This window comes from Tachypleus tridentatus, chromosome 6, assembly GCF_004210375.1.
Source record: "Tachypleus tridentatus isolate NWPU-2018 chromosome 6, ASM421037v1, whole genome shotgun sequence".
NCBI classification, from domain to species: domain Eukaryota; kingdom Metazoa; phylum Arthropoda; class Merostomata; order Xiphosura; family Limulidae; genus Tachypleus; species Tachypleus tridentatus.
This window is the reverse complement of record NC_134830.1, coordinates 14,414,803-14,442,276: the sequence shown is the minus strand read 5'-3', so window position 1 is coordinate 14,442,276 and position 27,474 is coordinate 14,414,803. Positions and strand designations below refer to the sequence as shown.

The window sequence follows — 27,474 nt, the reverse complement described above, 5'->3', positions numbered from 1 at the left end:
TCAGTTTCTTCAGGAGATCGTATTTATTAAAAATTGGTCAAACATTACAGCAAGTATCTTCTGGATAGCCTCCTGATCTCAGTCTCTTCAGGAGGTCGTATTTAATAAAAGATTGGTCACACATTACAGCAAGTATCTTCTAGATAGCCTCCTGATCTCAGTCTCATCAGGAGGTCGTATTTAATAAAAGATTGGTCACACATTACAGCAAGTATCTTCTGGATAGCCTCCTGATTTCAGTCTCTTCAGGAAGTCGTATTTAATAAAAGATTGGTCAAAGAGTAAAGCAAGTATCTTCTGCATACTAACGAAATCAAAGCCAAGTCGTATCTGGAATTTAATTAATGGAAATGATGGCTCAACATGTTATAAGGTTGTGAGTTTCCAATGTTCTAGTTAGTGACTCTAAAATATAAGAATCATGTAACTGTAATTTTACTACAGAAGGAAGCTGTTTTGGTGCAGAAAAACAGTAAACAAGAAACACAGAGACCCATGTATGTGTGAGTAAAAATACATTATAACCTGAGCGCTTTCGAAAGATATACCTTTCTCCTTCAGGTACAAATTATTTACGTATATATATACTTCTTTTCTTAGAAAAGCAGGATTGCATATATATGCATGACAGGAATTTATTTAGGTTGAGATTAATTTAATTGTCAATAAACAGAAGTGCAGCACTCAGTGTCTAAGATTCAAGACATATCTAACGTTTTTAAAATACTCTGTATTTTCAACTTTGTATGTTCTGAAAGTAACATTTCATTATGCGGTTTAATGAGCCTGACAAAACCCTCTTGGCTGCCGTGTTTCTTTACCTCGGGTCAGGAGCTCAAAATGTGGGAAGTCTATACCCGAGCTCGGAAATCTAATACAGTTGTTTAGCTTGATCAGGGTCGAATTTCCAATACTTGTAATTAATTATAATTTATTATAGAATGCTAATGTAATATAATGTTAACATATAATGCACTATGTTCATTCTCTTTTTAGTTACGTTTTATTAATGTTTTGGTTCATTATAAACTATTATATTAATTATTTTACAGTCTTCTTAACTTTTCATATACTAAAGTAAATTAATTTAGGTGTGTGAATAATATTATGGCATTGCGCCTAATTTATTTTTTGTTATTATAAACCGAATCAACTGTTTTATGATGTTATCAAAGATATTTTTGTTTTTTCTTAATGTAAAATGTTTCCTGTTACCTGGACGTCTAATGCATTCCTTGATTGACCAAACCTTCTGTTTTAGGTAGCATTATTCAAAACTTATCACCACAGACTGGGTCATAAAATCAAATTATGTGCAATGTTATAATATCTTTCACACACCTAAATTAATTTAGGTTATTATATAGCGAGTTAAAGAGGGTTGAAAATACCTATGAGTATTATACACAAATCACCATTATGAGAGGCCTAACTATATTTCTCTGGTTTGATGACCCAAGCTTTGCTGATAAGCCTCAAATAGCCGAAACTACAATCCTCAAGAGTTGTGGCCAATCAAGGAATATATATTAAACCCCTACGTTACAGATTACATTTTCTGTTTTAACTTTGGCGAAAAGAAAAGAAACGTGTAATATAAGTAAATAGTTTTTATTACCATTGAAACACATTCTTAACCCTGCCGTATGTATAAAGTAGTCTTAAAATGTCGGCCAATTTTACTAATTCTGGGTACGAGAGTTTCCTTTTGTTGAATATCAAGGTATGCACCCAATACGTTGTTTCTTTTTTTTCAGAACGAACGTTTTATGCATTGACATCTGGTATCTGTGTATGGTAAAATTTGTAATTCATTGCAAAAACTTACACAAGAGTTGACGCTTTAGTTTGAACATTACACTATGTAACAAAACTTTTACTTTTCCTTGTTTCTGGGCAGAAATTGTTACTACCCAATTGCTTATGTCTAAAGTAAATGGAAAAGACTATTTTGTTCTTCAAACTTTGCTTTTGTGACGTGGGAGGTATAACGAAAACATGATGGGAGACTATATTTGGGGCTGATACATAAAAGTGATTACCGTTACAGACCTCGAAAAACTACTCACTTCTAAACATTTTTGTATAATTTTAGTATAAATACATGTAAATCTTGATTCATATGTTGTTTTATTCAGACTATGTGTAAATGAAAATGTGCAAATTTGCCCGTTTTTACATAGAAAATAGGCTAATTTCTAAATTTCATTATTCAGATCACAAATGCAAAGTTTAAAGAGATTAATGGCCATTTTCTGTACTTTTACAACTTAAGCAATTAAAAAATTACACATACCATCCAAGAACATTTAGAAATTAACCTATTTTATATGTAAAAACGGACAAATTTGCACATTTTCATTTACATAAGGTCTGAATAAAACAATATATGAATCACGATTTACATGTATTTATACTAAAGTTATACAAAAATGAACAAAAATGTTTAGAAGTGAGTAGTTTCTAGAGATTTGCGAGTGTAACGTAAATCACTTCCACGTATCAGCCCCCAAATATAGTTTTCCATCATGTTTTCGTTACACGCCCCCAGGTCACGAAAGCAAAGTTTGAAGAAAAAAATAGGTCTTTACCATTTACTTCAGGCATAAGCAATTGGGAAATAACACATTCTGCCCAGGAACAAGAAAAAGTAAAAATTTTATTACATAGTGTTATTATTAACAATTGTTTGTTTTTGAATTTTGCGTAAAGCTACTCGAGGGCTATATGTACCAGCCGTCCCTACTTTAGCAGTGTAAGGCTAGAGGGAAGGCAGCTAGTCATCACCACCCTCCGCCAACTTTTGGGCTACTCTTTTACCAACGAATAGTGTGATTGACTGACACATTATGACGCCCTCACGGCTGAAAGAGCGAGTATGTTTTGTGTGACAGGGATTGGTACCCGCGACACTCAGATACTTTTTTGTTTTTGGATATTTATCACCTGTATCACTCCATTACTATAGAAAATCGTGCAATTATAACGCCCCTACGGCTGGGAGAGCGAGCATGTTTGGTGCGACCGGTCATCGAGAACGTACCCATATGAACTGAAGCAACCAATCTAGAAGAAAGAACGGTTGCGTGAATATTTTTATGTTTTATCTTAAATTTAATATAACTTGACATTTTTTCGATCCGCTGAAGCATCGAAAATATATATAAGTGGGAAAATTAAATGGTAAGGAATAGGAAGTAAAAAGTATCACATTATTGAATTTGTTGTCATTTTGTTCTTTTTGATAACAGTTCAACCTCATGCACAACGCGTGGAGGACAAGTGAACCATATATAGTGTCCCCATCTGTCGAATGACTTAGAAAAATTAAAATGTAGGTACTTCCAAATTTAAATAAGTTGTGGAGATTGCATGTTAAAAATTCGAAGGTGTTCAAGAAACGCTACCAAGAAGCCCATTAATGGTTCCTCCAGTCGTTTTTTTTTGTTATTTTTGTGACGTTAATTAAGGGCATTACTTTCAACCGCGAGGGCCCACAGCTCTTACTGAGTAAATCTAATGTGAAATAGCACGCCAGCCACGCGTGACACCCTCTATTTCCTCGGGGCTCTTTAGGGAATATAGTTTATCTCCGCTCCTTCTTTTATTCTCCACACTCTTAGTCTCGGCTCAGATATAAAGAACTCACGGTTATGATGGATGATACAATGTATCGAAAAGATAGCTTGAAACCTACATCAATAGCAAATTCCCCACAAAGGTAAAATTTTCAATAGCTGCCAGTCTTTTGTCTTTCTTATCTCTACTGGCCGTCTCCCAGTTGTTAAGATGAACTTTACATCTATCGGATAATGATACATGTAATTAATAGCGATAGTAATTAATGGTAAGTGAAGTGTTTTGTTAATAACTCACATTATAGATTTGCGTATTAGGGATGTTCTGAACAAGCAAAAACACTTTTATCATGACTATTATCATATGGTACATTTTTATCCTTTTGAACATTGCAAAGGTTGCAGTAAACAAAAATTCAGAGGCCTGAGCAAATAGCGAGCTTTGAATACAATAATATCAGAAACAAAACAAACAAGCATGCTTAACTATCTATTTGCATCGAATAAGGTGAAATACTGCATAAGAGAAACTGCCAAACAAAGAATTATTATTACTTAAATTTCTAAAAAAATATGAATATTTCGAAGAGTTAATTCAACTGACAGTTGTTAATGGCGAAAACTGGATTCTATGCGCGATAAGCTGTATATGCTGTTCCCAGCATGGGTATCAAAACTCTATTTTTAGTGTCATAAGTATTGTCGCTTTAATATTGGCGACCCTCTTACATTGAAACTCTTAAGAAATTTCACAGCATTAACTACATAACTCAATAAAAATAAATATAGTTGACACAGTGAAGCGCGAATCTCTCAGTTTTTAGAAATGCATAACTGTGTGTACATATTCTGCTCATCACGAGTATTAAAACCCAGATTCTAGTGTTGTAAGTCCGCATACATACCGCTATACCACTGGGGGGCGTGTATATATGTATGTACTTCAACAATTCTCCTTTACTTTATAGAGTTTTGCAGATCAGGTGGAGTGGTTCATGATTACAACAAGCTTAGCTTAATTCTAATGCTAATAAGGACGCAAAAATCCTCTGGAATGAAAACTACAGGACATAAAAAACACAGTTTGTTTGTTCGTAATTTCGTGCAAAGCTACGCAAGGGATATCTGCGCCAGCCGTTCCTAATTTAGCAGTTTAAGACTAGAAGGAAGGCAGCTAGTTATTACCACCCATCGCCAACTCTTGGGCTACTCTTTTACCAACGAATAGTGGGACTGACCGTCACGATATAACGCTTCCACAACTGAAAGGGCGAGCATGTTTGGTGTGAAGGGGGGGGACGAACCCGCGACCCTCAGATTGCGAGTCGAGTGTCCTAACCACCTGGCCATGTCAGGTCCCCTTATTATGAGTTATAAACAAGAGAGAGTTGAGGAATATTGTACCTGGCACTTACTTTTTGGAAATGTAGTCACACCAAACAAATGAAAAAATACATCTGTCTCCTGCACTCCGGGCCAGTGAGATAAAGATGTTAGTTCACTGCACACTATGACTCAACGAACCAATAAGAAAACGTGTGTGTGTGTTTTACAGGCTATCTACTGTGTCCACCGAGGGGAATCGAAGCCCTGATCTTAGCATTATAAACACAAAGACTTATCGCTGTACCAGCGGGATACAAGAAAACAGAATTAGTTCTTATAAACCATAGGCTGGGATTATATGACAAAATTATTCTTGCTGTGGATATATGAATTTCTGATGGTTAAGTGTTGATAAAATGATAAAAAAGTTTCATTTAGAATATCATGGTTACATGATAAAGAACTGTCTGATTTTAGAAAGAAGATAGTTTATTATAAGATGCTATACCAAGTAATAAGATCAAATAAATTATCATCTAATGAAAGAAGTGGAAAACGTCAAAACATTTATTTAGGTTGCTCGCTGCGCGGCCATGTTTTGCACTAGCTCCAAACTAATCATTATTGCGGTACATATTTCATTAACTCATCTTTAATGAATTGACATTATGAATATTTTTCATGTTTAAATAGGAAACTAAGAATTACTCCAGATGCATTTATTGTATATTAGATAAATCTGATTTGAGTTAAACTTACAAGGCCCCTTTTACAAAATGTCTTCTAATAAATCGTATGAGTGATATGTTATCAAAAAGGAAATTGTTACCGGGTTGAAACCGGTTAGGTTCATACTATGTGTAAGTAGATATTATAATAAAATTAATGAATCATCTCTAATCTTAAATTAATGTCACCCGCTGATTCAATGGCAACTTTCAGGACTTCTAGCGCTAAAAATATGGGTTTGAACCTCGCGATAGACACGGTATTAAAAGGAACAATAGCGATAACAGTTCAACTTATTGTAAAATTAAATGTTAATACTGCACACACTTTATTCAAGTAAGACAGGAATAATCCTGTTGAGGTAAACGTGAAGACAAGCACAGAAACTGAACGTTATTGTTTAAATATAAAACTACACTATTACATTAAACTTAACGTGCAATGACTACCCAATTTATTAGCTCACAATTTGGTATCAACTTAGAACACTGTTCATAATGTTAATAGCCTAGATTCGGCAAGGCTTAGACCTCATAAGGTTTAAGGTATTGCCTTGTTTATTTGTATTCTATTCATTTGAGAATTATAGCCCGTAATTGGTTCACAAATCGTATTAAGATATTTACATCAGTAACGTGCAGAAGAGGAAAAACGTACTCGTTTAGAATGAATAACCATTATGAGTTTCAATTTACTTTACTTTGTAATAATTTAGCTTCTGTTCGTTTCATACATTGTTATAAACACCTTTTACTTCCCTCCCCCATTTTTCTTTAGTATGAGTTTTATTATTTGTTTCTATTGGCTTACGAGAATGAATTGTGTGTAAGTTGCTACCAGTAGCAATTTAATTCTAAAAATGCTCAATAGGATTAGCCTCAGTACTTGTTTAGGCCAAAAAGTGGGATAAGGCCACTAGTGTGTTTTCAAACTAATTTCAGGGACGTGGTGTATAGTATTGGAAGAACCATTCTCAATTAGAATGGAAATTATGGGATGTATATAATGAGTAACTTATAACACTCGGACAGACACCTAGTGCTATGGACTGTGTCCAGGGGATGGTAAGGCATAGCTTGCCACTAGAATGTTATCCCACATTACCATTACATCATCAAAAGCGGTTTGCACGTCCCGAACAATACGAACAATTTTAATAGTTCTCTGCAGTTTCTCGATGTTTTGGCTATACCATTAAAACAGGTAAGAGAACAGTTTTTCACCAAATACATCACATGTTACCAGACATTCACAGTGTACTCTGCTCTAAGCAAAATTAAAACTACGTTTTTCTTTTTGTATTTTAGATAGGTGTTCTTTGGATTGGGTGTCGGTTACTATATGATTTTTCATTTACGTATTGTATTTAAGGTATATTCACGCACAGTTCTACTATATGACACTTTATATGTATATTTGTACGTGCATGTATTGTATATTACATATAGAAACGTACAATTTTACTGTATAATAATTTGTATATATACCTATATAAATAATGCGCTTGCGCTTGTCTGTCAGGAACCTTTCTCACAAATTTCTCGATCAAACGCTACAAATCTCATATCATTAAGAAGGTCTTTGTCCCGAGAGGTCCAGATTGCCTATTTTGCTTTTCCATTCAGAATAACCTTTTAATGTAATAACTTTATTACACGGTGACACTGTGTCTTCGTCAACATGTGGCGAGTAGCTTCGATCTCAACTTTAGTTTTTTATTTGCAAAATATGTTACGCAAATAACACTTAACCCTGTGTAATTTCCTACAAAAAACGAACATTACACTAAATATAATTGCTATGAGCTTTTCCAATTACTTAGGTCTAAAATGCACCTGCGCAGTTTGTTCAAAGTCATACGCCTTTCAGTTTGTGAACACGCATTCAGACATTTCTGCGTAAACAGCTAAGTTTGCCTTTATTACAACTCTACATTTACTTTACTTTGCAATAATTTAGCTTCTGTTTGTTTCATAGACTGTTATAAATATCTTTTAGCTCCTTATTTTTATATACTACGGGTTTTGGATTCGTTTCTATTCGTAAAACCGTTTCATACACTGAACGTTCGTAACTGTTTCATACTCTGTACACTTTTATGAACATCATTACTATAATTCATTGTTTACTTTACGAGTATATTTAATTTACGACTACGTGAGTTTTCTTGTCTGGTCGCGTAATATTTTTTTTCAAAGAAATCAGGATTAATCAACCTAACATGTAATTTCTAACACGCATTGCCAACAATAAAAGCGTAGCTTAAATGCCGCGCGTGAAAACGATAGAATAAGGGAAATTGAAGCGAAAGGCGCAAAGCTGAGCACATGTTTTGCGGGTCGCGGCTAGTATATATATACATAACGTCTTTCACGGAGAACATTCAGAGATAGTCGAGTACTAATCACTGGAGAATAATTTTATCAATTGAGACACATTGTAATGTTTGTTATATCTTACAATCCTGTCTAATCATGTTTTGTTTTGTTTTTCTGAGGAAGTTAATAACATTAAATTTTTCAGAAGCACACATAATGACTTTCGATTGTCGGTGTTGAAAAACTGACAATATATGTCTTTTAAAAGTCAGTTAAAGAAACGGCCTTTGCTAAAAAACTTCACTGCTAGACAGTCACTATCACCATACCCCTTTCAAAAACTTTACTACTAGACAGTCACTATCACCATACCCCTTTCAAAAACTTTACTACTAGACAGTCACTATCACCATACCCCTTTTTAAAACTTTACTACTAGACAGTCACTGTCACCATACCCCTTTTTAAAACTTTACTACTGGACAGTCACTATCACCATACCCCTTTTAAAAACTTTACTACTAGACAGTCACTATCATCATACCCCTTTTAAAAACTTTACTACTAGACGGTCACTATCACCATACCCCTTTTAAAACTTTACTACTAGACAGTCACTATCATCATACCCCTTTTTAAAACTTTACTACTGGACAGTCACTGTCACCATACCCCTTTTTAAAACTTTACTACTGGACGGTCACTGTCACCATACCCCTTTAAAGGCTTTACTACTGGACGGTCACTATCACCATACCCTTTTTAAAACTTTACTACTGGACGGTCACTATCATCATACCCTTTTAAAAACTTTACTACTAGACGGTCACTATCACCATACCCCTTTTAAAACTTTACTACTGGACGGTCACTATCACCATACCCTTTTAAAACTTTACTACTGGACGGTCACTGTCACCATACCCCTTTTAAAACTTTACTACTGGACGGTCACTATCACCATACCCCTTTTAAAACTTTACTACTAGACGGTCACTATCATCATACCCTTTTAAAAACTTTACTACTAGACGGTCACTATCACCATACCCTTTTAAAACTTTACTACTAGACGGTCACTATCATCATACCCCTTTAAAAAACTTTACTACTAGACGGTCACTGTCATCATACCCCTTTTAAAACTTTACTACTGGACGGTCACTATCATCATACCCCTTTAAAGGCTTTACTACTGGACGGTCACTATCACCATACCCTTTTAAAAACTTTACTACTGGACGGTCACTATCATCATACCCTTTTAAAACTTTACTACTGGACGGTCACTATCACCATACCCTTTTAAAACTTTACTACTAGACAGTCACTGTCATCATACCCCTTTTAAAAACTTTACTACTAGACGGTCACTATCACCATACCCCTTTCAAAACTTTGCTACTGGACGGTCACTATCATCATACCCTTTTAAAACTTTACTACTGGACGGTCACTGTCACCATACCCCTTTTAAAAACTTTACTACTGGACGGTCACTATCACCATACCCCTTTTAAAAACTTTACTACTAGACAGTCACTATCATCATACCCCTTTTAAAAACTTTACTACTAGACGGTCACTATCACCATACCCCTTTTAAAAACTTTACTACTAGACAGTCACTATCATCATACCCCTTTTAAAAACTTTACTACTAGACAGTCACTGTCATCATACCCCTTTTAAAAACTTTACTACTGGACAGTCACTATCATCATACCCCTTTTAAAAACTTTACTACTAGACAGTCACTATCATCATACCCCTTTTAAAAACTTTACTACTAGACGGTCACTGTCACCATACCCCTTTAAAAACTTTACTACTGGACAGTCACTATCACCATACCCCTTTAAAAACTTTACTACTGGACAGTCACTATCATCATACCCCTTTTAAAACTTTACTACTGGACGGTCACTATCACCATACCCTTTTAAAACTTTACTACTGGACGGTCACTATCATCATACCCTTTAAAACTTTACTACTAGACAGTCACTGTCATCATACCCCTTTTAAAACTTTACTACTGGACGGTCACTATCATCATACCCCTTTTAAAACTTTACTACTAGACAGTCACTATCATCATACCCCTTTTAAAAACTTTACTACTAGACGGTCACTATCACCATACCCCTTTTAAAAACTTTACTACTAGACAGTCACTATCATCATACCCCTTTTAAAAACTTTACTACTAGACGGTCACTATCACCATACCCCTTTTAAAAACTTTCCTACTAGACAGTCACTATCATCATACCCCTTTCAAAAACTTTACTACTAGACGGTCACTATCACCATATCCCTTTTTAAAACTTTACTACTAGACAGTCACTGTCACCATACCCCTTTTTAAAACTTTACTACTGGACAGTCACTATCACCATACCCCTTTTAAAAACTTTACTACTAGACAGTCACTATCATCATACCCCTTTTAAAAACTTTACTACTAGACGGTCACTATCACCATACCCCTTTTAAAAACTTTACTACTAGACAGTCACTATCATCATACCCCTTTTAAAAACTTTACTACTAGACAGTCACTATCATCATACCCCTTTTAAAAACTTTACTACTGGACAGTCACTATCATCATACCCTTTTAAAACTTTACTACTAGACAGTCACTATCATCATACCCTTTTAAAACTTTACTACTAGACGGTCACTATCACCATACCCTTTTAAAACTTTACTACTGGACGGTCACTATCATCATACCCCTTTCAAAACTTTCCTACTAGACAGTCACTATCATCATACCCCTTTCAAAAACTTTACTACTAGACGGTCACTATCACCATATCCCTTTTAAAAACTTTACTACTAGACAGTCACTGTCACCATACCCCTTTTAAAACTTTACTACTGGACGGTCACTATCACCATACCCCTTTTAAGGCTTTACTACTGGACGGTCACTATCACCATACCCCTTTTAAAACTTTACTACTGGACGGTCACTATCATCATATCCCTTTTAAAACTTTACTACTAGACGGTCACTATCACCATACCCCTTTTAAAAACTTTACTACTAGACAGTCACTATCATCATACCCCTTTTAAAAACTTTACTACTAGACAGTCACTGTCATCATACCCCTTTTAAAAACTTTACTACTAGACAGTCACTATCATCATACCCCTTTTAAAAACTTTACTACTAGACGGTCACTATCATCATACCCCTTTTAAAAACTTTACTACTAGACGGTCACTATCATCATACCCCTTTTAAAAACTTTACTACTGGACGGTCACTATCACCATACCCTTTTAAAACTTTACTACTGGACGGTCACTATCATCATACCCCTTTAAAAAACTTTACTACTGGACGGTCACTATCATCATACCCCTTTTAAAACTTTACTACTAGACGGTCACTATCATCATACCCCTTTTAAAAACTTTACTACTAGACAGTCACTATCATCATACCCCTTTTAAAAACTTTACTACTAGACGGTCACTATCACCATACCCCTTTTAAAAACTTTACTACTAGACAGTCACTATCATCATACCCCTTTTAAAAACTTTACTACTAGACGGTCACAATCACCATACCCCTTTTAAAAACTTTACTACTAGACAGTCACTATCACCATACCCCTTTTCAAAGTAAAAAATATCCTTACTCTTACTTATTGTTTTGCAGGTCTGTCACGCTTTTATTACACCACTGCATTTATAAGGCTCAAACAATCACCTGACACATCATAAATTTATTGCTTTTATATATGCGAATAAATGTTATGTTTTTTTATAAACAGATGTGACTTGTTATTCATAAACTTGCCGAGCAGTAAGTGATAAAATAACACCATACATTTTAATTTTATGAGACTACACGTTTCAATATAACACTTACACATAATCTGTTACCTCTGTACTATGTTTAGCACCATCATTGTTAATAAGTACGAAAGTCATTCAGTTTGAAAGTTATTTGTATCCTATCTTTGTTGTAGCGTCCAAAGTTGTTTGTCGAAGCTGTCGCGAAAAAACGTCACTAGCTGACATGCGTTTTTGTTTTTTCCAGCTGTAATTGAAATCGGGGAATTAAATATTTCTAGCAGGAATTCTTTATAGACTTTTTATGTGGAGTTTCGTCCACATTGAGTTTGTTTGTAGTTAAGCACAAAGCTACACAGTGGGCTATCTGCACTCTGTCCACCACATGTATCGAAATCCGGTTTGCCACTAGGGGACGTCCATGTTGAGACAAGCCGAATTCAGCTGCAATTTTCCTATGGCAAAGGGGTTTTAGTTTGTTTCTATATATGTCTTCCAAACTAACATATTTAAGTGAGACCCATACTTCTTTGCAGAAAAGAAAGTCAACAACCTAAAACTCGACGGTAGTAACGTGACAATAATTACTGTATAACTGACGTTAAAATAACCACTGTATAACTAACATTAAAATAACCACTGTATAACTAACGTTAATATAATCACTGTATAACTACCGTTAAAATAATCACTGTATAATTACCGTTAAAATAATCACTGTATAACTAACGTTAAAATAATCACTGTATAATTACCGTTAAAATAACCACAGTAAACTAACATTAAAACAACCACTGTATAACTAAAGTTAAAATAACCACAGTAAACTAACATTAAAGTAACCACTGTATAACTAACGTTAAAATAACTACAATATAACTAACATTAAAATAATCACTGAATAACTAATGCTAAAATAACCACAGTATAACTAACATTAAAATAACCACAGTATAAGCTAACATTAAAATAACCACTGTACAACTAGTGTTAAAATGCTTTCAGTAAATTATCAAGTGTTTGTATACATTTGGGTCCCAAAATGCACTTTTTCTCAAGTTCAATAAAAGTTAATATTTATAATCCAAATTAGACTTTTTTTATCTTAATTGTTTAACTTTTTACAGGTTTTCTTGAATTTCCAATAGCAAATGAACTTCTATTTTTTAAAGAAAAGTTAAGTTTATTTCCAGACAGATACATACATGCACAGAGAAACCATCATATACAGACAATACCAAATCTATCTACTAAGAAAAGTAACCGACGTTACATTTTACGTATTATAGGTATAAATAACTGTAATAATGTGGTGATCGTAAACTAACTAATTTACTGCAAGGATAACATAAGTTCGATCATATTAAATAACACCGCCTTTCTTTAAATGTCACAGATGGTACTATGATATTTATTAATCACGAACTACTATTACTCCCTATGTTCGAAAATAATTATTAATAAAATATGTAAATCTTTCCGTCTGAATTGTTTAAGGTGGACATAAGAAAACTAACATTGTATGTCTACTTTTCTACAAGGCACCTCACAAAATTGAACTATTTAAAAATAACATCATAACGGAATTGTATTTTCTTTTTTCTAATTTAATTTGAAATTTCCGCTAGGAATACCAAATAACTTATATTTTGTTACTTAGTCACTTTAAGAATGGCTACATAATGTATTTAATGACATATTTAGTGAACAGATTAATATCTTATAGTTTTTGTTTTAAGGTTTAGATTCGTAAAGTAAGGTTTTAATAGTTTTGCGTTAAATCATAGAGAAAATAGTATTGATGAATATTATACTAAATCTTTTATTTTTGAGTTCTTTCTGTTGTCTTTCTTCAAACATAGAAACCTGAAAAGTATCCTCTAAGTTATCACTGGAATCAACTGCGTTGTTAGTCTTAACTGCTACTCCTAACTGGTCATACTAACAAATGCATCCATCTCTATAACACTTTCTACTTACACTGGATAAATTTTAATACTATGAACTGTGGAACAACTAGATGAGTATGAAACCATTTTCCCGTTAGGCATCCATAAGGAATGAACGTAATTATTTAGTTCGTCGAACATCTCACTTAGGGTAAAAAGAAAAACAAAACAGACAATACCTAAGTATCAGTTTTAAATATAAGTATACTCAAATTTCATGATAGATATTCTCTCAAACAATAATGAATCAGTGATATTACAACAGTTGTGAGGTAAGACATTTAAAACTCGGTGAAAATTAAAAACAAAAGTTGAAAAAGGCATGTTTTTGGAACGAATATATACACGAACGACTTCAAAAATTAAAATATTATAATAAATCTTTAAAAATTAAAATATTATAATAAATCTTTAAAAATTAAAATATTATAATAAATCTTTAAAAATTAAAATATTATAATAAATCTTTAAAAATTAAAATATTATATTAAATCTTTAAAAATTAAAATGTTTACGTTCTTTTTATATGTAAGTTTCGCGAACTATTCTAAAAACAAAACAAAATATGATAAAATTACGTTATTTTTCTATACAAAACACCAGGAATACGTTTTCCAACATCTCAATGAGATACAATGAATACACAGTAGAAAAAGTACTCATTTTGTCTTGAGACCTCTTGTTTGTTAGCCATGAGGAGAGGCTCTCTTTACGTAAGCTTAGATCGTTCATACAACTTTTTATTTGACGCATTCATCGCTGGAGAAGAATGGACAGTGTCCAGGAGGGGGTGTGTTTGGCATCCATGAAATGTAGTTGACGGAAGATACTGAACTAAAGAAATTACCATAGAGCATACATGCTGTCAAACAAAGAAAACAAATGAAAGGTGATTCTGATTCAAAGGTGAATGAAAACTCTAACAAAAGGAATTGTACAAGTGGAGTATGTTCCACCCTTTCACACTTCATAGGAGGTTGCATAGGGCTAGTTACATTACGTCTACTTTTGGCGATATTTGATTTTCTCAGCTTGTAGATGTTGTAAACGCTTTTCATGCAAGCATTCTTCAGCTTTACATAGTGGTAACTGGTTAAAATAAAATAGCAAAATGATTCAGATGAGATAACGCTTTTTTTTTTTTTTTGTATTGTGGCGGGCTATCGTTGAATTTTAGCGACACTCCAGTTTATGTATAACAAACTCACATTCTTGGAATTTGTAATTTTTTTTTTTTACTATTACATATTATGACAGACTTCCGTGAGAGAACGTTAACTATTTCTTTAAAACAACTATTTTATTTGAGTATTTCTATATATAATTTAACGTGTGTGTGTGTTTTTTTTTATAGCAAAGCCACATCGGGCCGTGTGCTGAGCTCACCGAGCGGAATCGAACCCCTTATTTTAGCGTTGTAAATCCCTAGACTTACCGCTGTACTAGTGGGGAGCATAATTTAACATAATTTTTACAACATTAAATATATAATTTATATTTAGTGTTTGCAAGACTGTAAGACGTTGATAACCGTTGTGTGCTCTTGTGTTGCAGAGTTTTTATCTACGTTTTTAAAATAATATTTATATCGACTGTGGATAGTTAAAAGAAAAAATCCGACCCTAGTTGCAACGATACAACACGTAGAAAGTGCAATTACAAGCAAAAAATTGTTTATAGTAGAAATAATTATATATCATTAATACTAGAAACCGTTGATACTTGACTATGCCACCTTATAAAATAAGTCATTTCATTAAGTTGCTCCCCACTGACCCAGGGGTATGTCTGTGAAGTCACAATGCTAGAAACCGGGTTTTGATACCCGTGGTAGGCAGGGAATAGATAGCCCATTGTGTTGCTTTGTGTTTAAATACAAAACAAATAATCATTAATTTACGGCCTTTCTAGTGAGATTTTTGCATATTTGTTATTTCACAAGCAACATTTAGAATTATAAATATTATAAAGTTTCTCACATCTTCAGTTTACGTCAGTATTTACAGAGTGGAGGAATTCGTGAGAATTTTAGCAAAACTAAGCATAATAACACTGATATGAATTATATTTACCATTCTATATCATGAAGAAAGATCCAGGATGCTTTGAATTAAATAACTCTGCAGTTATTGTATAACATTTTTATGTTTATATTTTTGAGAAACACATTTTGCGTTTAATCAGCTATTGTTTTTATGTTTTTGCAGTAACTGTGTTCTTCATTTGGCATGAATGTTTCGTGTTCTATTTTACTTAGTAAGCTAACACCAGTTCAAATCATTTCAACTCCTAAACGTATAACGTTAGATTAAAAGTTTTGCTTCAAAGTCGACTGGTATAGATGTACACTCTTGTAATTATTAACTGGAGTTATTTCTTACGTTAAATATTATTAACGCACCCCTTTTAGTAGAAAGTGTAATTGAATCAATCTATACGCAGTTGACGTTAACTGCTGGCCATTTTTCATAACATCTGCCAGGAGAGGTTTAAAAAAAATAAAAAAAGAGAGACAAAGCGTGATGCTGATTGGTCTGCCGAATATTCAACGAGTGGATGGGTGTACATAAGGGCTATGTCTCCTTTGACCTTAAGTAGATGTGATATATGTTGAAACAGATGTGCTCATTTAAAGCCAAAACATCATTGTCCATAAGGTTAACCCTAACACCTGTGGGATCACAAACAGCTGTGTAGGCTTATTCAAATTTGAACGTGACAGACGCTGTTGTTCGTGTAGTGATGTTCTTATGGTGTTTATGATTTATTTGTTCTATAAAATGTAAAATACACATTTACAAACCTTTTTGTTTCTCATATGTATAATTGTATCTGCTGTGCAGAATGTGTCGATGGTTTTTTAATCAGGAGCAGAGAAAATGACCGTAGGCTATAGTGTATAGAGGATGTAGTATATATTTGAACTAAAGGTCACTAGATTAAAAATAAAGCAGGTATCTTTCACTTGATCAAATTTATTCTCAGTAATTTTCAAGATGCATGGCTTTCTTACACGTCTTCATTAAAACGTAATTAGTAAATTTCGGAAATATTTGCGTTATTAAACGTTTAAGTTTTAAATATTTCAATTTGTTTTATATAAATCAACATTTTCTGTTGTCAGAATTTTCCATTTTAAACTGTAAAAGAATCATTTATACTAGTCGTAAACATTCTTATAAGTTATAACAAAGTTTTAAAATAATGAAATATATGTTTTTTTCTACGTAACGTCGATCAGTTAGCTTTCAATAATAATTTTTTAATTTTATCCTTGTGTCAAAACTCCTTGCGAACTGCATGCGTATTTAAATTTATGCGTCAAGAGCCACATATCACGCAACTCTCTACACTTAAAACAGTTAGAGAATACACGCGATATGCCCTGCTTGGTTACCGACTGATGGTAGCTACCGTGAAGGTTATCCCATTATGGAAGAACATGAGTCACTCGTTCGCAACACTGGAACAACGAAAACCATATGGCACGTTTGCATTTTTATGTTATGGTATAATCACTAATTGCTGAAAACACAGAAAGATTAAATACAAACTGTCATTTTCTAACACTACTCTGTGTATGTTATAACTAATGATTCATTTTGCCATTAGCAACAGAAACTAAAGTATACCACGTCTTATTATTTGTATGAATGAGTTATTATATTTTGTGGTATATTAATTATTCGTTACTGGTGTGTTGTACAATGTTGGCTCATTCTGTTTCCTGGCCACAGGATAACTGTTTAACTTCAACATTCTCAGTTTCTAAGGTGTTGCTTTTATTAATTACCCCAAGTTAGACATTGCAGTGAGATGCCTATGAGATACTATTTAACAAGTATTAAAAACAAACTAAACCTGATACTCAGTGGAGAATAAACACAAGAATAAACATTTCGAATACTACTCCATATACCATGTTAAGTATATGGAATGGTATTCGGAATTTTGTTACTAGTAGTGTTTACTGTTACCATGTTTTGTTGACAATAATTAATGTTTGTAATGCACACTTTATTATTATACACTCGGTCAGGTAAAAAAACAACCAAGTAAGAACGGATTCATAAATTTCATTGAAACTACAGAATAAATTGCCTTAAACATCGTGTTACTAAGATTGAAAAACATCCTTCGAAGAGTAATTGAGAAGTCTTAATGAATAAATGAAGACAGTTTGATGAAAATAAAACAATATCATTTTGCTAGAAAAAATTAAATGTTGTAATTACAGTTTATACTTATATGTACACATAATTTTTACATATATTTGCATTCGTCCAAACCCTTATCTTGCAACATTTATGTTCCCAAGTCAATTTTTATAACATTTATTGTCATAAAGTTTTGATCCGTTCCTTTAGTTTATGAATGCCAGTGTCTTAGTCATACCGGTTTAGAGGCAAATGGCCCGGCATGGCCAGGTGGTTAAGGCTCTCGACTCGTAATCAGAGGTTCGCAGGTTCGAATCCCCGTCACACCAAACATGCTCGCCCTTTCAGCCGTGGGAGCGTTATAACGTGACGGTCAGACAATCCTACTATTCGTTGGTAAAAGAGTAGCCCAAAAGTTGGCGGTGGGTGGTGATGACTAGTTGCCGTTCCTCTAGTCTTATACTGCTAAATTAGGGGCGGCTGGCGCAGATAGCCCTTGTGTAGCTTTGCGCGAAATTCAAAACAAACCAATTAGAGACAAATAAGTGAACAGTTAGATACTTACGCAGAGTTAGTATAGCACATTTCAATCACTGGGTTAAATTAATTATCCGTTACCATTTTCTTTATTTAACTCATAGTGGTGAATACGTGTAATGTTGTTTTGTTTCTTCCAACTTTCATTCAACTTTAGAAAACAGTCATTTTAAAACATATATTTAATGTTTTTAAGAACTTAAATCTTTTGAGATTCATAATACAGTGCTTGATAATTTGATTTATCTCAATTTTATGTTCTATAGACACGTGTTTTCTGCAGAGAAACAGAAAAAGACCAGCTGCTCTAAGAAAATGATTGCTCTTTAAGACCACCCGATCCTTAATAACCAGCTGCGTTTATACTAGTGTCTGTTTCTTCATTGTCTTGACTTCAGTCACAGAACAAGTAGCCAGGTGCGGTTGCAGCCTTGATCTGTAGGCTACTTCGAGCCCAGCAAGTCGGGCTGGATATACGGCTAGAATGGTTGGTACACGCACTATCCTCATGTCCAGGAGAGGGTGATACAAGGACTATGTATTTTTTTTTTTATTATTTTCATCGCATGAAATTTTATTTTGGCCTATCTCTATATCTCTGTTTATCTATGTGTGTGCGCGTGTGTATTTATCTATGCGTTTTTATGTCGATTTGTTTTGGTGTCACGTTGAAAGACGTTAATTTTCCTTACACGTACGTGATAAATCGCAACTTATTAACTTAATTGCATAAAACAACAATTCTCGTTATAACAAAGCCTTCAATGAAACATGTTAACTAAACTAAAAACAAACAAATAAGAACTAAGTTCCCGGATGTGTATCCAATCCTGATTAAACTGACGAATCAATAAACAAATACTTTTGGTTTTTCAGTTATAATAATTAGATTTTTTATTATGTTTGGTCCATGAGATAAAAGTTCGATACTAATTATTCCAATTATGCTAGAAAAAAGATTTTATCATTATATTTTCTGATTAGGCGAATATTCTTTCTATTTATTTATCTGTCTATTGTCAGTTTCTACTATTTTTTCATCAGTTCATTCATCTCATATCTAATAACGATAAGTAACACAGAATTAATTAGGAACTGTACTGTAATTACAGATGAATGGAAGTTTTACTTAGTTTCTAAAATACACGATGCGTATAATTTTATTATTTCAGTCTTTAATTAATTTTTATCATACTGTGACACTGGCTGAATCTACACTGGTTTATGATGTAAGAAGGTACACCAGTACCTGATAAAAATTGTATCAACCAGTACGGCCCGGCTTGGGCAAGGCACTCGACTCGTAATCCGAGGGTCGCGGGTTCGAATCTCAGTCACATCAAATATGCTCGCCCTTTCAGCTGTGGGGGCATTATAATATGACGGTCAATCCCAATATTTGTTGTTAAAAGAGTTGGCGGTGGGTAGTGATGACTAGCTGCCTTCTCCCTTTATCTCACTCTGCTAAATTAGGGACGGCTAGCGCAGATAGCCCTCGTGTAGCTTTTCACGAAATTCAAACCAAACAAACCAATCAACCAACACCACTTTCAGTGTTGAGTGGTTCAATCGCATGTACAAAAACAATAACAAACAATTCTAATAAAAATGTTTCATTTTAGCAATCATATACTTTAGGGTGATGAAAGTAGGTTATTCAGGTACAGGTGTTGTCTTTATGTCACTGATTAGATCTCAGAAAGTCTCGTATTTAGTGAATTGTTTGAAGAACGTTGTATTATGCACTTCATGATCATATCAGGTTGTCTAACAGCTGGCAAGATCGCAAGTCTGATAATGAGACTTCAACAACGAAAACATACAAAATGTATGTTAATGGGTCGTTTTATTATAATGTTTTGTTTTTTATTATAATGTGCTTCACTTAAGGGCTCGGCATGGCAAGGTGGTTAATTTCTTCGTTTGTTTTCGAATTTAGCGCAAAGCTACAAGAGGGCTACCTGCGCTAGCCGTCCCTAATTTAGCAGTGTAAAACTAGAGGGAAGGCAACTAGTCATCACCACCTACCACTAACTTTTGGGCTATTCTTTTACCAACGAATAGTGGAATCGACTCTCTCATTATATCGTCTCCACGGCTGAAAGGACGAGCATTTTTGATGTGACGGGGATTCGAACTCACAACCCTTGGATTACGAGTCGAGTGCCTTAACCACCTGGCCATGCCGAGCCGGCAAAGTGGTTAGGGCGCTCGACTTGCAACCTGAAAGTCGCGGGTTCGAATCTACGTCACGCCAAACATGCTTGCCCTTTCAGCAGTGGGAGTGTATTGAGTTACGGTCAATCCCACTGTTTGTTCGTAAAAGATTACACAAAGAGTCGGCGATGAATGTTGATGACTAGTTGCCTTCCCCTCCAGTTTTATAATGCTAAGTTATGGACGGCTGTCGCCGATAGCCCTCTTGTAGCTTTGGTGAAATTCAAACCAAACCAAGCCTCACTTAATAAAAACAAAAACGATAAAATATTCTTGAATGCATGAAAATGTGAGTCAATTTCTTTTAGTTGGAATTTTAACTCAAGTAGTGTGATATTATTGTTCTTTTTGTCATTTATGTTAAGGTAAAAATTGTTTTTGAGCGAGATTTTGGTGACAATATAACCACTCGTAGTGGATTACAAGATTTGGTAAATATAACAAAAAGTAGAAATATTTTGTTGCTTTCCGATTTTGTAGTGCATGTTGTAAAGATTTTGATATTTTAACAATAAAGTTAGAAAAAAAAACGACCTTCACTCTCCAGGTAATAATAAAAAAAACGACCTTCACTCTCCAGGTAATAATAAAAAAAACGACCTTCACTCTCCAGGTAATAATAAAAAAAACGACCTTCACTCTCCAGGTAATAATAAAAAAAACGACCTTCACTCTCCAGGTAATAATAAAAAAAAACAACCATTGCGCCTTCTTCAAGATTAGCAGTACAAAAAAAGTAGAAAGGTACATTGAATGAAGTCTGTTATTATTTGGGGTAATAAGGTAAAGTGAGGACATTTTAGCTGTGGTTATAACTAATACTATCGTTAAGTTAACTTTAACCCGTTATACAACTCGAGAGTATTTCAGTTTCGTTGTACCAAAACCACCGAAATCATATACTACATTCGATTATCATGTTAGTATATTTTTGTATATATCCTGCTGACATAACTTTTTACATTCTAATTATTGTTATTTACGTAACGATTTGGTTACAAGAAGGACCAAAACGAAGGAGTGAAAAGGAAATTGTATTGTTGTAAATCCATCATGTAAACATTAATTCTCATTGTTACCTAGTTTCATGTTATATGTTTGTGATTTATTTTATTTTCATGTTAGAGGAACTTAGCACCAGAAAATGCAAATACTTTTCTCCCTTCAATTATGGAGTCCCACTGCACACATTTGTCAGTGCACGTCCAGGTACCATGGTGCCGTCCCTAATAGGAGGAGAACAGGAGATTGTGCTAATAAAACAAAATATTAGCTGCGTCCAAACAATGACAGAGATTTCTGAAGTCGATTATCTTGCATAATTGTATTAAATATGGTGATACTGGAAACTACTAGTTTCGTTTCTGGAAGGTAGTTTGGCTTCGAGGCCCCTTATACACTAATATATTTCTGTTTACTGATCGAAGCTACATAAAATTCAAAATAACTTAGCATTATAAAGTACTAACGGACGATCGACATATCAGTTCAGTTGTCAGCTGTGAATAATTAAATCAGTTGAGTTATATTTCAATGCATGCTAATGTTGCTTGATTGAATAAATTACCATTTATATGGAAGTTTAGATATACTAATGTATGGAAGTCTCGCCGATGTGAGCTGAAATGTCAAAGGAGACCCGACAACTGCATATATATATATATATATATTTGTTTCATGGCGAATTCTCCACCATTTGACGTGCAATGCTCCTGCCACTATACATATGGTTAACAACTGATGAGCATCTACATGACATTTCAGGACAATCTAGAGCAATGTCCTGGTATAGAAAATGAAGTGTGGTTACGAAAGAGAACCCTTCAACTTAAAATCTGGATTTAGCTAAGAATTCTTTCGAATACCACTAAAAAACCTAATAAGTTTGATTTAAGGTTGACAAAGAAGCACGAGCCAAATGTTTACAAGCCACGTCTTGAAATGAACGGCTATTTTGAATTGAAAGATTGAAAGATAGCCAATGAAACAGTAATTATATCTATTCCTTTCGGTGTAGCTCTAACGGACCTCTGTACTTTCTGTCTTTAAATGCGGCCTTGAAAATTGATGTCTACGATATAGTGGAAAATTTGTGGAACGTTTACAAAGATGCTTAATTTAAGATTTGACCTCGCTGTACTTAGCACAATTTTGCTACAATGGAAATTACGATGCTAAGCAAAAGTGCGTAATTATTGCCACCAGGCTGAGCACGAAGTATGACAAAAATAGTCGTTCCAAGGGCATCATGGAGCCGGTAACATCATTCCTATCCGTCGTTTCACTTCTACAATGTTGTTCAACCAGGTGTTAGGCTGTTTGCTTGGGATAGATGTAAGTATCGGTAAACTTTTACCTAAAAAAAACAAACATGCAAAGAGAGATGAAAAGGAAGTTGATTATTTGATCCACAGATATATTCTATTTAGCTTACACTTTTCAAACACGATGGCAAAATTATATGTATTACCAGAAATACAACAATGGGATTTCTTCATTACATTTAGTTTAGATGTTAAAATAAGTTATTACCGTGAAAATTTTAAGAGTCTAAAGAAAAGAGATTAGGAAGTTAATTTATGAACCTTAATTTCATATTCCACATCACGTATCAAACTTATGTATAGTTCTTCCTTTATAACGAGACTGGGTGACTCATTATAATATGACATTTTGAGTGAAAAATCATATCTAAATATGTCACCTTCCATAAACTCCATGGATGGTTCTCATTTCCTATTGCAATTCCCGCTTCAACATTTGTTCTCGAAATGACATCCACATCATTATAAATATTCAATGGCCGGCATGGCCAAGCGTGTTAACGTGCGACTCGTAATCTGAGGGTCGCGGGTTCGCCAAACGTGCTCGCCCTTTCAGCCGTGAGGGCGTTATAATGTGACGGTCAATCCCACTATTCGTTGGTAAAAGAGTAGCCCAAGATTTGGCGATGGGTGGTAATGACTAGCTGCCTTCCCTCTAGTCTTACACTGCTAAATTAGGGACGGCTAGCGCAGATAGCCCTCGAGTAGCTTTGTGCGAAATTCAAAAACAAACAAACAAACAAAAGATAAGTATTCAATACACTATAGAATATTTTAAGATCGCTAATACTGCTATAGCTGTTCTGGCTCCCTGGTAGTTTCTACGTATCAATGCACCCAGCATGTGAGGTCGTCTCTCCTGGTGAAATCTTATCTTGGGTAAATAAATTCCTTTAACAACATCATCCAGATGTTGAACAGTTAATTATACATAGATCATTCACAACATAGCGCTCATGAGACGGACAACGAGGCCATCTGTGCCCTTTTACTTGACGCATTATTAACATGCCTAAACATTGACTGACGTCCTTATTTATCTGCATTTGTTGTCTGTTTGTTTTTGAATTTCGCGCAAAGCTACTCGAGGGCTATCTGCGCTAGCCGTCCCTAATTTAGCAGTGTAAGACTAGAGGGAAGGCAACTAGTCATCACCACCCACCGCCAACACCGACAAATTGTTTGTCTCTCCACTAACTTCTCGCACATTGTCTGTGAAGTTATTAATAGAGATATATTTTTACAAGAAACAAATAAAACTACTGGGCATGACCTATTGCGGGTCTCACTGTGAATCCAGTGGTCCACGATTCACCTCTAGTTGTCGCAAGTTTGCGCTCTGTGGGCGCATTATTAAAGTAAAGGTCAAGTTTTATTAATTTATTTTAATGTCTTAGAGCGAGCATTATTTATTAACTGTCTTTCCTTTAGGGTATCAGTTCAAAATTAGGGTCGGCTAGTGCAGAAAGGTTTGTTCGAATTTTTAAAACAAAGGAAGAAGTAGAAAAATAATTTTACTGCCTGTTGATTTACAGACGGCTACTTCGTATAAGTCTGTTTTATTTTTAACTCTGGAAAATACTTCATAGTAAATTATCTACTTAGCGCTCACGTGTTGCTTACCACTTTGTACTATGGCTGTGGGAAAGGTAATGACATCTAACTTACTCATAAAAAAAAAGAACAACTTACAAAACTTGTGTAACGAATAAGTCTTGCATTTATCGGTATGAAAAAAAGACATGTTATAGGTAATCAAGTGGTGCCAACGTATTTAAGATTTCGTGACTTGATTTGAACATCAAGAAACCGAAGGTGTAAAAGACCTTTATGGTTCACACCCGTAGAACACGATATAAATCAGTCGGGTCATAAAGTTGTATTGAATATATAACTGACGCTCCAAAGAAGCTGCCTCCAAAGATCAGAATTAGAAAATATTAATCTACTAATGAATATAACTAACTAATATATCTCTCGTATCAGAGGTGTACAAAGCCATGAAACCGAAATCTGTTCATTGATTGGAATATATTTTTCCATCAGTTTTGTACGCACATCTTACGAAATCCAAATATAAAACTAACATATCAAAATAATCATCATAACAAACTATACAAACAATGTTAAAAATAAATTACCATATATTAAACATCTTAGTCAATACCGTCATGAAAATAACCGAAGAAAGGATAGCTTGTTGACTGGTTTTGAATTTCGCGAAAAGCTACTCGAGGGCTATCTGCGCTAGCAGTTCTTAATTTAGCAGCTACTCATCATTAGCCACCGCCAATTCTTGGGCTACTCTTTACTCTAGCAGTATTGAACGCACGTTATAACGCCCCTGGCTGAAAGGTAGAACACGTTTGGTGGGACGGGGATTCGAACTCGCGACCCTCAGATTGTGATTCGGGCGCCCTGGCCATACTGGGCCAGTTAATAAGAAAGCATCTGCACACATTTAAAGGTACAATGAAAGAGGATTTGAACAACTTATTGAAGCTTCTGAGACACATAACTATCTGCATGTCTGGCCATGCTGAGTCGTAAAGAATAGAATAGAACCTAGAAAACGCACAACATCTAGTTGTTTCATTCATTATAACCAATTACATTCTTCTTGAAACGCTTTGAAAAAACAATAAATGCTCAGTGAACGTTCCTAAAAAGAAGCTGTTAAGCGAAACGTTGAGTGTATAATTAAATAAAAACAACATCTTGACGTTATAAGGTCGTCTATTTCTAGTATTAATACGTATTCTATACACCGCTATGCCTTAGAGAAATTAAACAAGAAATACTCGCGGAGATTCTTTAATGTGAAAAGTTCCAGAAACACCGTCAGTTTATTGGGCTTACCTTATCCATGTATTCGAAAGTGATTGCACGTAGAAAAATCAGTTTAGTAACAGTAGCTAATAAAGCTTATCGGATATATTTATGCTCCAATAAAATTCAGAACAATCAACTACAACATTTAAGAATTATATTTATGAGCATATTCATACATATAATACTTAAATGTTCTAAATTTTATAGGAGCATAAATTGTTTATAGGTAACAAACTCGTTGCAAAGTTAGATAACATACAGAAAGACGCTCTTAAATGTAGCTGCTTCCCCCATTGGCAGAGCTGCATGCCTGCGGACTCACAACGTTAGAATACGGGCTTCGATACCCGTGGTGGGCAGAGCATAGATAGTCCATTGTGTTGCTTTGTACTTAACTTCAAAATAAACATAAATCTAGCTGTAATGATTTAAGCTTCAAGTTTTACTGTTCTCGAATGCTAGTAATTTTCAAATAATTTTTTATAAAACATCATTTTTAAATCAAGGTTAGTTTCGACCATAGGCCTACACCAGGTGTCAGTTAACTGAATACGTCTTTTATTGTTATAAAGAAATTTTTGTTTTCAAATCAAATCCAAAAATGCATAAGATTTCACCAGTAATGTACAATAATAAAAGATCGTGTTTGTATCTGTGTGATTGCTATAGCACGAAGAGGAAAGACCCCAGGAACCTAAAATTTTGCACCCATACTAAGTGGACCATGAAGGTGCGTACATGGGTATTGACGATATAAATATATATTTTACTGTCAGCATTTGTATTTATGACAAAACTACTAAGGCTATTTGCCACTGTCGCTAATTTTGAAATAATTACAGGGAAGATAACCGTTTCCCTACTGTTGACTATACACGCCAATGAATTAATTATCACTGTTATAACGCATTCACAGCTGAAACTTTGGGTAGTATTTTGTGGTATCACACGGATTCGAATCAGACTTGTCAGTTTCAGTTCCGAAATCCAGAGCTCGACCACAATCTACAGAATAAACGTACCCTTTCCTTTCCTGTCTGAAAATTGGTAATGTTGGCGAAATATTGTGTTCTAGAATTGTTTTGAAAACATCTTATTTTTGTCTTACAACGAAAGAATGAACTAACATCTGATTTAGGACTAAGGTTTAAACTAGTCGTGATTAAACTATCTTATACGTTTGTGTTTGTTTGGAAATAAGCACAAAACTACACAATGAGCTATTGGTCCTCTACTCACCCTTGGTATCGAAACCTGGTTTTTAGCGGTGTGAGTCCGCAGACGTGCCGCTGTGCCACTGGGGAACATTTTAGTATAATAAAGTTCATTAAGTTTAGTAAAAAAAACAACTGTTGTTTAATACAGGTCTATAAGTACCCTCAAAGAGAATTATGTTGTTAAAATGACCTAAGGCACGAACACGTTTCATAGAGGTTTATATGACTTATAAAGAGGTATCTGAAGAATATTAGAACTTGACTTTTTTACAACAATAATTAAAGCATTACTTTTCCGAACAATTGTATCTCAGATTTCAATATTTCACTGAATTTGTTGTTAGAAATGCAGTGGTATCTGTTGTACATAAGTAGGCACAAGAGACTTTTGAGAGTTCTTTAGATATCAGGTATGCCACTGAAGGCAAACACTAGGTGATGAATGACACGTGCCTTTTTCCTGCCAGC

The 27,474-nt window shown here is 34.4% G+C and overlaps 1 long non-coding RNA gene across 1 annotated transcript in view; it reads left to right on the top strand.

Moving 5' to 3' along the window:
• The window catches only part of LOC143251964 (uncharacterized), a 32,148-nt gene extending 11,049 nt beyond the window's left edge, over nt 1-21,099 (top strand). The window contains exon 3 of the long non-coding RNA XR_013028774.1: nt 18,683-21,099. This is a non-coding gene — a long non-coding RNA (uncharacterized LOC143251964). The remainder of the gene's footprint in view (nt 1-18,682) is intronic.
• Nucleotides 21,100-27,474: the final 6,375 nt, after the last annotated feature.